This window comes from Thalia democratica, chromosome 5, assembly GCF_965202585.1.
Source record: "Thalia democratica chromosome 5, ktThaDemo2.hap1.1, whole genome shotgun sequence".
Classification (NCBI taxonomy): Eukaryota; Metazoa; Chordata; class Thaliacea; order Salpida; family Salpidae; genus Thalia; species Thalia democratica.
The window spans coordinates 46313408-46324328 of NC_139169.1; positions in this window are offsets into that span (position 1 = coordinate 46313408).

Here is a 10921-nt window from a genome sequence, read left to right on the forward strand (position 1 = left end):
TTGTATAAGATCGGCTTTAAACGATTTTAAAGTATTAGTAAATAGTTAAATTCCATAGATTAAATAATTAATAGTTAGTCGTAACTCGATAGTATACTAAGTTTTAGTAAGGCTCAGATATTTTATATACAAAAGGATGAGCAGCATACAAATTTATAGTAGGCTTAAAAAAATTAGTGATATTTCTTCACTTTTTTTTACGGTTATAATTTTATAATAAATATTTCTTATGTGATGATAAACATCGAAATCCAATAAAAAATTAAAAAATAAACACCTACCTTATAAATAGTAAACAATGAACTTTACCGCAAGATCAAGAACAGCATCCGACACAATCCTACGACCGGTTTCGTACTTATTAGGACTCATCAGGCAGGAATAGTTGCTAGAAACCGCTATTGTGATCTTAAACAAGCGGGCTTAAGTACAAAATACTGAAGTGACCATTTGTGGGTAAAGTTGAAAAAATGACACAGCTAAATCATTCACAGCCCAACGTCTCAGACATTGTCAGCTTATTGTGAGATTATAGTCTGCGCTCGTTTGATCAGTTTTAGCCAGTGTTTATTTCGGCCATCATCAACAAAGTTGAGATGTTATATGCCAGGGGTCGGCAGCCTTTAGTAGCTCGCGGGCCAATTTTCCTAGAAAAAATTGCTCGCGGGCCGCACTATTTAGAAAAATATCTTCGAGGGTCGCATTTATTTAGATAAAGTTCTAGTAATCAGTAGAAAAATATTATTAAAGATCAAAAATATGATAGATTAAGCAATAGTAGAGCACTAGTGAAAAGTATTTATTGAATTAAGAGCATAACTGTAAGTTTTTATTACAAAACGTTTAACTTTGTTTGTTTTAAAAATGTAAATTTTTGGCTGAAAAGGAGCTCGCTGGCCGCAGATTTTGACTTCGAGGGCCGCATTTGGCCCGCGGACCGCAGTTTGCTGACCCCCTTTATATGCCATCGATAATAAACAATGAACTTTACCGCAAGATCAACAACAATAGCATCCAAGACAATCCTAGGACCGGTTTCGTCCTTATTAGGACTCATCAGGCAGAAATAGTCGCGAGAAACCTCTATTGTGATCTTAAACAAGCAGGCTTAAGTACAAAGTACTGAAGCGACCGTTTGTGGGTAACGTTGAAAAAAATGACCTTATAAAGTAGGGGTGGGCAACGTACGGCCCACCAATTTTTGTGTGAAAATGACTGGCCCCCAAACCTTTTTTAAATTTCAATGGAATCCGGCCCGCGGACAAAATTGATCCGGCCCGCGAGTGGATGATCCGGCCCCCGAAGAATTTTAAAATTTATATGAAATCCTACCAGCTAATTTAACGACAAATTACAAAAATTGTACAAAAAATTTTTGCATAGTTTTCACCAAACAAAACTGTAAGACTTTGACCATGAAAACGTTTCAAAAATGGCTTTTTATTTTTTTGTTGTGATAAAAACACTCTTTTGTTATAGTATCTTGATCTGTTTCAATTCAAGTGAGTTGAAATAACGAGTGTTAACTTAGCTTAATTAGCATTTTTTGCAAATTTTAAAAAAATGTCCAAAGTTTAGAACCAATTGTTTTCCTTGTTTTTAAATCTAACTAAATATTTATTTTAATCTAGACAACGCTCCTTTGCCTTTAACTTAAAAAAAGACCCATCGGATCGGGGTTTGAATTTTTGAGTCGAGCCCCTTAGAAAAGAATGTTTTTTTTTTAAATTTTTACTCTAACGAATGTTTTAGCCAAAAAATACAGTTAGTATTCTTATTTTGGTGCGTTCTCAAGGGGCGTTTTTTTTTTCAAAATTTCTAACATTTTAATATTATAAACAAATATACCCGATTGTAAATTTTAAAAATCTTCAATTTTCTAACAGTCACTATAGCAAAAAAAAAGGATTTAATTTATTTTAATACACTTAATTATGACTGTTTATAATGTTCCACGCTTTTTTAATCTAAACTGTTTTTATGTAAGACATGACCCATGTACGTTTTACTAATTTTATCATTATTTGAACATAAAATCCCTCATAATAGAAGTTTGTTACTTACCATAATGACTTTCGTAGAAAATAGACGTTTCAAAAATTGCTGTCTTTTTCAGATGTGTAATGAGTTGTTTTTATAAATGCTAGGATTTTTTTTTAACATTGACAATTGTTTTATGTCAAACTACTTAACTTAAACATTTTAGTTAAATACTCCAAGTTGAGACTACAGTTTGCACTCTTTTCTGCTATTGATTTTTTAATTAAAGACTTTTTGATTAATTAAGTTGTTAAGTTTCTAAATGACCATGTGATGACCCAACTGCTAGGGAAAAATACTTTTGCCTATTAACTGTACTTTGTAGTAAAGGCATTTAGACTAAAATTAATTCTTTTTTCGCCATCTCAAGAGAATAAATTTACTCATTTCGCAAAACTTAAGACTACGGAACCATCAGTGATGACAATGAAAAAGTATGAAAAAATCATAGTTTCTTTTGATAATGAGTTTGGTCGTCGATTTGCAGACATTCAACTATTTAGTGAATAAATTGACAATGTTTCATCACCGTTGACGTTTAAAACCGAAAATGCACCTGGTAATATACAGTTATAACTGATTAAACTACAATGCGACAGTACACTAAAAGAAAAATTCAAAACTTAACGATTTAACAGATTTATGCCTTAATTAACAAGTCAAAGTTTGTTAATTAAAAAAAGATGGCACTGAAGTTACTTATTTGTTTAGGTCTACATATATTTGTGAACAAAAATTCTCAAGCATGACAAAAAAAAAAGTAAGTTGCGTTCATATCTTACTGATACCAATCTGCATTCTTTAACTAGAATACCTACTCCCAATACACTTCAAGATTTTAAACAATTTGTTAAAAACTTTGATGAGCCACAAATGTCTCATTGACTTCTTTTTAGTGTAATTATTCTTGCTAAACTCTTTAAACTTTACATTTAAAATTTATTTGAAAGTTTTATTTGTTAGTTTTTCGTTTAGTTATGTTTTCATTAGTGAAATTGATTTCAATCTAAAAGTCTATTAAATTAATATGTTTATCATGTTAAACACACTTATTAATCTCTTTTTTTTTAATTATTATTTTGTTATCTCAGTTAGTACTTTTGTAAAAGTATTTTAGATGCATTGTATGATGACATTATTTTGAAAGTAAAAAATTTAGTTAAGCTACATATGTTGTCCATAACTGTTTGATATTTTGAAACTAAAAGTATAAAAACTTTTAAGCTAAAGTAATTTGTTATCTAGGTTTATCTGTTTTGTAAACAAGTTGATATAAACATTTAAATTAAACATATTATTTTCGTTGGTTTTAGTAGATTTTAGATAGATTTTATGTATTATTGAACAAGCCAAAATTTGTCATCTTTAAAGATAACCATCAAACTAGTTTACTTTTTGAGTCTTCAAACATTTGCAAACAAACACTTCCGACCATTAACATCAACAAGGATAAGCTAATTTCAAACCTAATCAGTATTCTAGTGCACTTGCAGATTTTTCCAAACCGTCATGCAACTTTTAAACAACTGTAGTATATTATCAACCTTAAGTGTTTTATCGGCATCTTTTACTTTATTTTTCCCTTTTTATGGTAAAACTATTTATCATATCAGAACTATTTTTGGTTTTGTTTCTTTTATAAGTGCAGAAGTATGTGATAAATCTTTATAAGTTTATTTAACTTAAAAGGTATTAATTTCAAATTGTAATGTTAGTTAACTTCTGAATAATATTATTAATGTAAACTCCAGCAAAAATCGCCAAAGTTAGATAATTTCGAATAATAAACAATATTTTAATGTTTCAGCTTGAAATGTTAGGCTCGAGTTACTTTTAGTAAGTAAATTATTGTTTTTATAAAACTAACTAGTATTAATTCGGTTCAGAGTTATAATAGATACAGAATTATGAATACTTAATAAAAACTATCACTAAATTTTTAACTTAAGAACCTTGGTAAGTAATAAATTTATTTGAAATTCTGAAATACCCGATCAGTTAGCATCCAGTCGAATCCAAATCTTTTGAAATAAGTTTTCATTTGGATCCGGATCTTTGTCTAAAATTAGTGTTTAGCCGGATCCGAATAATATTTTTAATTAGAATCCGGATCTAAAAAAGGATCCAGTAGATCACTAACTCGAAATGCTCCGGCCCGCTAAGGACTAGTTTCTTTTTGGATCCGGCCCGTCAATTATTTACGTTGCCCACCCCTATTATAAAGCTACCTTATAAACATATATTTTTCAACGTACAAAGATTGTAATACTTGGCTTTTTTTCAAGTAAAAATTATCAATTTTTGAAACTGAGCTTTACACTTTTTATAGAAATTATATTAAATCCTTAAATTTATTTTTTGTTTTCTTTTTTAAATTTATACTTTTTAATCAACTCTTTTTATATAATATCTTGTAACTATATTTAAAAAATATTAATGAAAATATTAATTTTTTTTTGAAAATATAGATGTACTTTCTGTTGTTTAAAAGTATTTTGTTATACTCTATCAATTATAATATTCGTATTGTTTTTTAAAATAAGATGTTATGAAATTTATATATTTAATTTAATTTTAGACTTTAATAATTACTTTTTCAAACTTCAAAACACTTTTATTGAAAAGATATACTTACTAAAATACTAATTTAACTGATATTATATTTTAAATTATTTTTGCTAATTGAATTACTTCTAAAACTACATTCATGTTGCTGAAAAACAGCACCACTTTTACCTTATTAGTGTTTGCGAGTGAATATAAGCATATTTCTTAGTCTTTGTTTTTTTGAGTCTTATTATCTAATACTTTCTCACTTTCTAAAGGTACAGTTGTTATTTATTATACATGTAACAAAAATTGAAAACATATTTTGTTTTCGAGTACATGATAATTCAAAAAAAACACAGTCGTTCGACGCTAATAAAATGGAATCAAATAGTCTTTATTTATAATAATATAAAAGCATATGTTTAAGGTAAAGAGGGTATAATTTTGATTATTTTCTCATTTTTAGACTGTGTGAAAAATACTTTTGATTTTTTTTTCAGTTTTTGTGGGAAGTGACTAACTAACGCTAACTCGTCCCCGTAAAACATGGTGAGTATAAATGAGATCACTAACAAGCAGAAGGATATTTTTAATAGTACGCTTTTTTAGATATGGTTTTAAGTTTTGTAAGTTTTATAATTGACAGTCAAAGTTTTTCGTAATTTCACTTGTTTTTATGCAATAAAACATTCTAAATTTTAAACTCTTACGTTTAATATGACTTGCAAAAATGGTATTACATTAGCTTTAATTTTATAAAACATATCTTATATAATTTACCTGTAAGAACTCAAGTCTAAATAAAACTATTTTGTCTATTTTCAATAAACTAACTTTTTTCTTCCTGAAAACACATTTTTAAAACAGTGTTGTTTATACAAACAAAAACTTATTAAATGATCTAAACTTAACTTAAAAGTATTGAATAAAACCCTATTTTAAAATTTATGAAATTTAAAATAATATGGTAAACATACTATTGTAGACTAGTTTTATTATAGAAATTCTTGTGATAACTAGTTTAATAATTAGAAAAACTTTAAAAATTTAAGAAAATACTTTATAAAATAAACTAGACTCAATTTATTAAAATTATTACTCAGTTTAACATTTAATTAATACCTGCTTAGTATTTAGTCAAATTAGTTACTCATGCTTGTAATAGCTTTTAAGTTAAAAAGTTGAACAAAAACATTTGATATAACTTTAGAAAAAAAATAATTTTTTATTTATTTAAAATACTTTATTAGCTTTTAGTAAAGTAGAAAATAATACACAAAGTTGTCTATTTTTAAACGTTTTTTTTTGAAAATAACTAAATTTAAAAAATTTACTTTTATTACCCTTTTTTCAGAACTAAAAACATTAACTGCGTTGCCGGTTAAACACTCTTGTTTATATACTAATTCCCCTATTGTATGTTCACAAAAGCTGAATAAATAACTGCTTAAAAGATACAATTATATTTGCTCTATCAATAAAAATATATCTTCGCTTTTTGTTACTCTTCCTAGTTGCTAGGTAAAAATACGGCCTAAAAAGTAAAAGTAAACATGCGGTTCTTTTGCTGGTTTTTAACCCTATTGTGACGTAATAACTTCAAGTTTGTGTAGAAGAGAGCATGGTCAAGTAGCAGTTAAATACATGTTTCAAATCAATGTTTGTTTTTTTCTGCTGCTAAAGCACAAATTTGAAAGTGAAGTAAGCAGTTATAGTTTAGAAACAAATCTTACAGTAAATTCTAGACATTCCATATTTGATTTACACAGTAAATTTGTAAAGTATTTTGACAGATCAAGAAAACAGTATGTTGTCTATGTTGCTAACGATTGAGATAATAAGAAAATAGTTTGATTTTTTTTGTAGCAAAAATTATAATAAATACCGAAAACGTATGTAAAGAAAAACCGTTTTTATGTTCGATACTTTTATTCTGGAGTTAGTATAGAGCTTTTTTTTAAATATGGTACATTGTTTATATAAGCGCTTCTTAAAAGTTTTTTAAACTATGCTAGATTAATCACCGTCTTAGAGTACAAATTAGTACAAGTTAAAATTAAGTGTGTTCGGGTTAGCAAAAAAGTTTTTTTTTTCTTAACTAGTTTAGTACTTAAGACAATTTTTAAACGACTAAGAATTATAATTTTTTTTAAATACTACTGAAGGAGTTTTCAAAAAGTATTAGTTAAACAATTATCTTTATTAAAAGTTAATTTTTAAACTACTGGCGATAAATTAAAAAAAGGATTTTAAACACAGTGTTTTAAATTTAAAAACAATATTTTAATGCTATAATAACTTTTGAAACGTTTATTAAAAATAGAAATTAGTTGTTAGATTGTCCTGGACAAGACATTGAAAGTCATCCGTGGTGTGCGACTCGATGACCGAAAGGGTTTTTTCGTGCACCAGGTCCTAGGACTAAATATTTTGAGCGCTTTTTTGTCGTTCAAAAACTATACTGAAAACCTAAAACAATCCATAATAAAATAATTCTCTATATAAAACCTATTACTAAATTATAAAAAAAAACAAATTAAAAATTAACCTTTATATTTGATTAAGTACATAATGATAAAGAAACTATTTGAGTTTTTGTATAAACAACTTTTAAGTTTTACTTAAATTTTTTTTTCTACTTTAAGTTTATAAAGTAAATAGTTAATTTTTGAAAAAATATTTTTTACTGAAAAATATTTTCACTATTTTTTTGTAGAAAACAGAAATGCACATTTTAAAAGTTTAAGTAAAAGCTTCTGCTAAATATAAAACCAAAAAAATAGTGACTAAAATAAAAATGAGCTCGTTCTTGTAATAGATTTCAATGTTTTTATATAATAGTGTTTATAAAAGTAATCATATATTTTTTTTTACATAGTCAAAGTTCTGAAAGTATTTACAACTGTTTAAATTTTAAAGTATCTATAATTAAAAACTCTACAACATTTTTTAGCAATTTTAAGCTATTTTTAAATTTGGAAATGTATGCAAAGTATATTTAATTCTTAATAATTAGTTTCTTTATTTGAGTCATAAAACAATGAATAATGTTTTCAATTTTCAAGTTCTTTGTTTTAAACAGACTTTATTTTATATTTTAAAGCATATTTATGTTTAAATTTTGTGAAAACTCAATATTTTTTCACGAGCAAACTAACAGTAAAAGAAATTACCACCGGCCTCGCAAAAATGCTGAAGACTTACCAAAATCGCTAAGGTTATTTTGTTGGCAGTAAATTAACTTTAAATTCAGTTTCAATATTTTTTGTAAGAACATTTGAAATAAAGTAATTTAAATTTAAAATTTTTCATTTGATGAAAAAAATGACAAAAAAATATATACCTAACACTTAGCTTAGTAGTAAATAATAACTTTTTTTACAAAATTTTGTGCTAATGATTTATATGTACAAATTTATAACTTTAACGTAACAAATAAAATATTTTTTTAATTCTACAAACTTTTATTACAACTTTGATCAAAACCATTCTTAAATTTTAAATATTACCTTTTTTAATTAGATAATAAAAGATAATTCAATTAAACAGGTATTACAGAAATGCACAGATAAATCTAAAAACTGCTGCATTTTTAGGAAAACAGTCAAAAAAAGTTTTTGATGAAAACCAAAACGATAATGATGAAGTATTGCAGCTGCCAAACACAAATTCACCGCGAGTACCTTCTTTAAATGGCGAATTTTCTCCACGAAGCTCTAATTTTCATGTGGATGAGGAACAACACAGTTTTGATTTGGATGAAATCACTTTTGCTGCTCCCAATTTGTTAAAAGAACTTTCTGAAAGCATTGAACATTTTTTAAATTTATTTACTAGTTCTGATCATGGACCTGAGTACGGTGACCAAACGCGTGATGAAAACTCAGAGTTTAGTGTGAGGCGACCAATTCTAAAAGGAAAAGTAGCAGACTTTGTGCCCAAACAAGTCAAAAAACTATTAGATGAAGAATGGAGTGATCTGATTACAAATGCTCCCACAAAAAATTCTCCAGAAAAACAAGTTTTAGTAAGAAGTTCATCGAATACTACAAAGTTTAGAAGCTCTGTTTTAACAATGCCATCTGAAATCAAAAGTTGCTTAAAACAATCCAATGGCAGCACCTTAAAACCTGTAGCAGTTGAACAAAACGCAGAAAGCCGAAGAGTTCCATTAAAACCACGCACAAGCGTTTCATCTCAATTTGCTCTTGCTTCAAAATCAAAATCAAAAAGTTAGTTGCATTTTTGTAGAATAGAATTAATTCACATCGGAAATACTGTTCAAATTATTTCAATTTTTATTTATATAAGTACTTAGTAACTGTTTTTCAACTACTACAATATTAAATCAACTTTTTTTTAAATAGATAAAAAAAAAACGTATTTTGAAAGTTTTTATTAAATTTATAGCTGCATTAAAAAGCTGAGATAAAAGTTAATTTTTATTTAATTTTGTTTTAGTATAGATTTAAACAGTTTAGAGCAGGGTTCGGCAGTCTTAAACAAGTAACGGACCTGATAAACTATAAAATATTTTTTTGCAGGCCGGGTTTGTTTGAAAAAGTTTTTTGCTGGCCACCGTAATATTAAAAACCTATAGAAAAAATTAAATGACATTTTTAAAAAAGCAAAAGTACAATTAAACGATCATTAAATAAGAAAAAAAATATTTATTGTTAAATTATAAGCAAGTTACACATTTTTTATGGTGGTGTTGAACAACTTATTTTTTGTCAAAAATTGTGTCGCTGACTAAAGAATTTTACTTGACTGGCTTGATCTGGCCAGTTAGTCATATCTTGCTTTGCTGACCCCTAGGTTTACAGAATGCGTTTTAGAAAGAGTTTTTTTATTAAAAGTACTAAATTTAAGAATGGTATATGAGAACTTTTTTGAAGATTAATTTAGATTTTAGATATAATGTTTTTTTAATTTAGTGTAGTGCGTTTAAAATATTTATTTTTTTTTTGTATGTTTCAATATTTTGGTAAAGTTAATTTTTAATATACAAATTTATAAAGCTGTGAATAAAGATACATTGTAGATTTGTTGTAATCTTACTAAGCTACGTAAACTATGAAAATCTTTTCATGAATTGAAAGTAAGTTGCACTAAGTTAATAAAATTTTATTTACTTTTTATTTGACTTTTATATGTTTTTTTAAATATCATGTTAAAACTTTAGCTACTATTATGTTACACAGCTAATTTTTTTTGACCCAAATAGCTAATTGGAAAAAAGTTTTACTATAATCAATGTAGTTTTTGTTACGCACAAAAAGTTTTACGTGTTCATATATTTTGTTTGTATTTATCGTGATTTAATTATATTTTATAACATATTTTTAAAACACATTTGTAAAAAGTTTATAGTACACCTTTAAAAAGTAAGTTTTTTGTTTTATAGATTTTAGCTGTCAAAACTTGTATGTGTACAAGTTTCTTTGAAGCTACTTGTTTATCGTTTTAAACAGTGTTAAATTTTGTTTTAAATCTTTAGCAATAAAAAAGTAACAAAAAAATTCTCAGTATGTTTGAATAAATATAATGAGTAAGTAAATCAGTGACAGTATTATGCAAGAAAAATTTAAGTAATTTTGTTTTGTATTTTAATTGTTTTTATTAATGACCTACTAGATCTTGGAACCCGCCCTTTTTTGATTAGACTCGCACAGTGGGTCGAATTTCGTTTAAATAGCTAATAAAAAATTAGTCTAAAGTCAAAACTTAAAAACCTTTTCGAATATTCAATTTCAATAAAGTCCAAAGTTATTTCTATAATTTTTTTTTAGCTAAAAAAACTTTTTAATATAATTAACGTTTTCAGACTTAAAAAATCGCTCAAAAAATTACTAGACAAGTTAAATTTATATTTTGTTGAACGATAAATTTTTTTTGACATATTTGGTCCTAGGACCTGGTGCATGAAGAACCTTTCGGTTATCAAGTCGCACGACTCTAGAATACCTTTTATCGTCTTGTCCAGGACAAAAAAAAACAAAATCTAATTTTTTTCGTTTTGAAACTTCTTGTTAAACGTTTAGTAGCTCCTAAATATAGATCTTTAATAATAAAAAAAACTTTCTATGTAAATAATTTAATGAAAATTAAAAAAGTAGTTTTGTAGGGTTTTTTCAAAGAATAAATCAGTTAAAACTGTCAAAAAAAATCCAAAAACTTAATCATCCGCATAAAGTTCATAGGAGGTAAAACTTTACTTTTAATACAATTTTATTTTGTTTTGTAGAATTTTAACTAAGCTATAAGTCGCTTTAACAGATTTTTGAAATTTTAGTAAATTTTTGAGATGTAGCTGATATAAATATAGAGT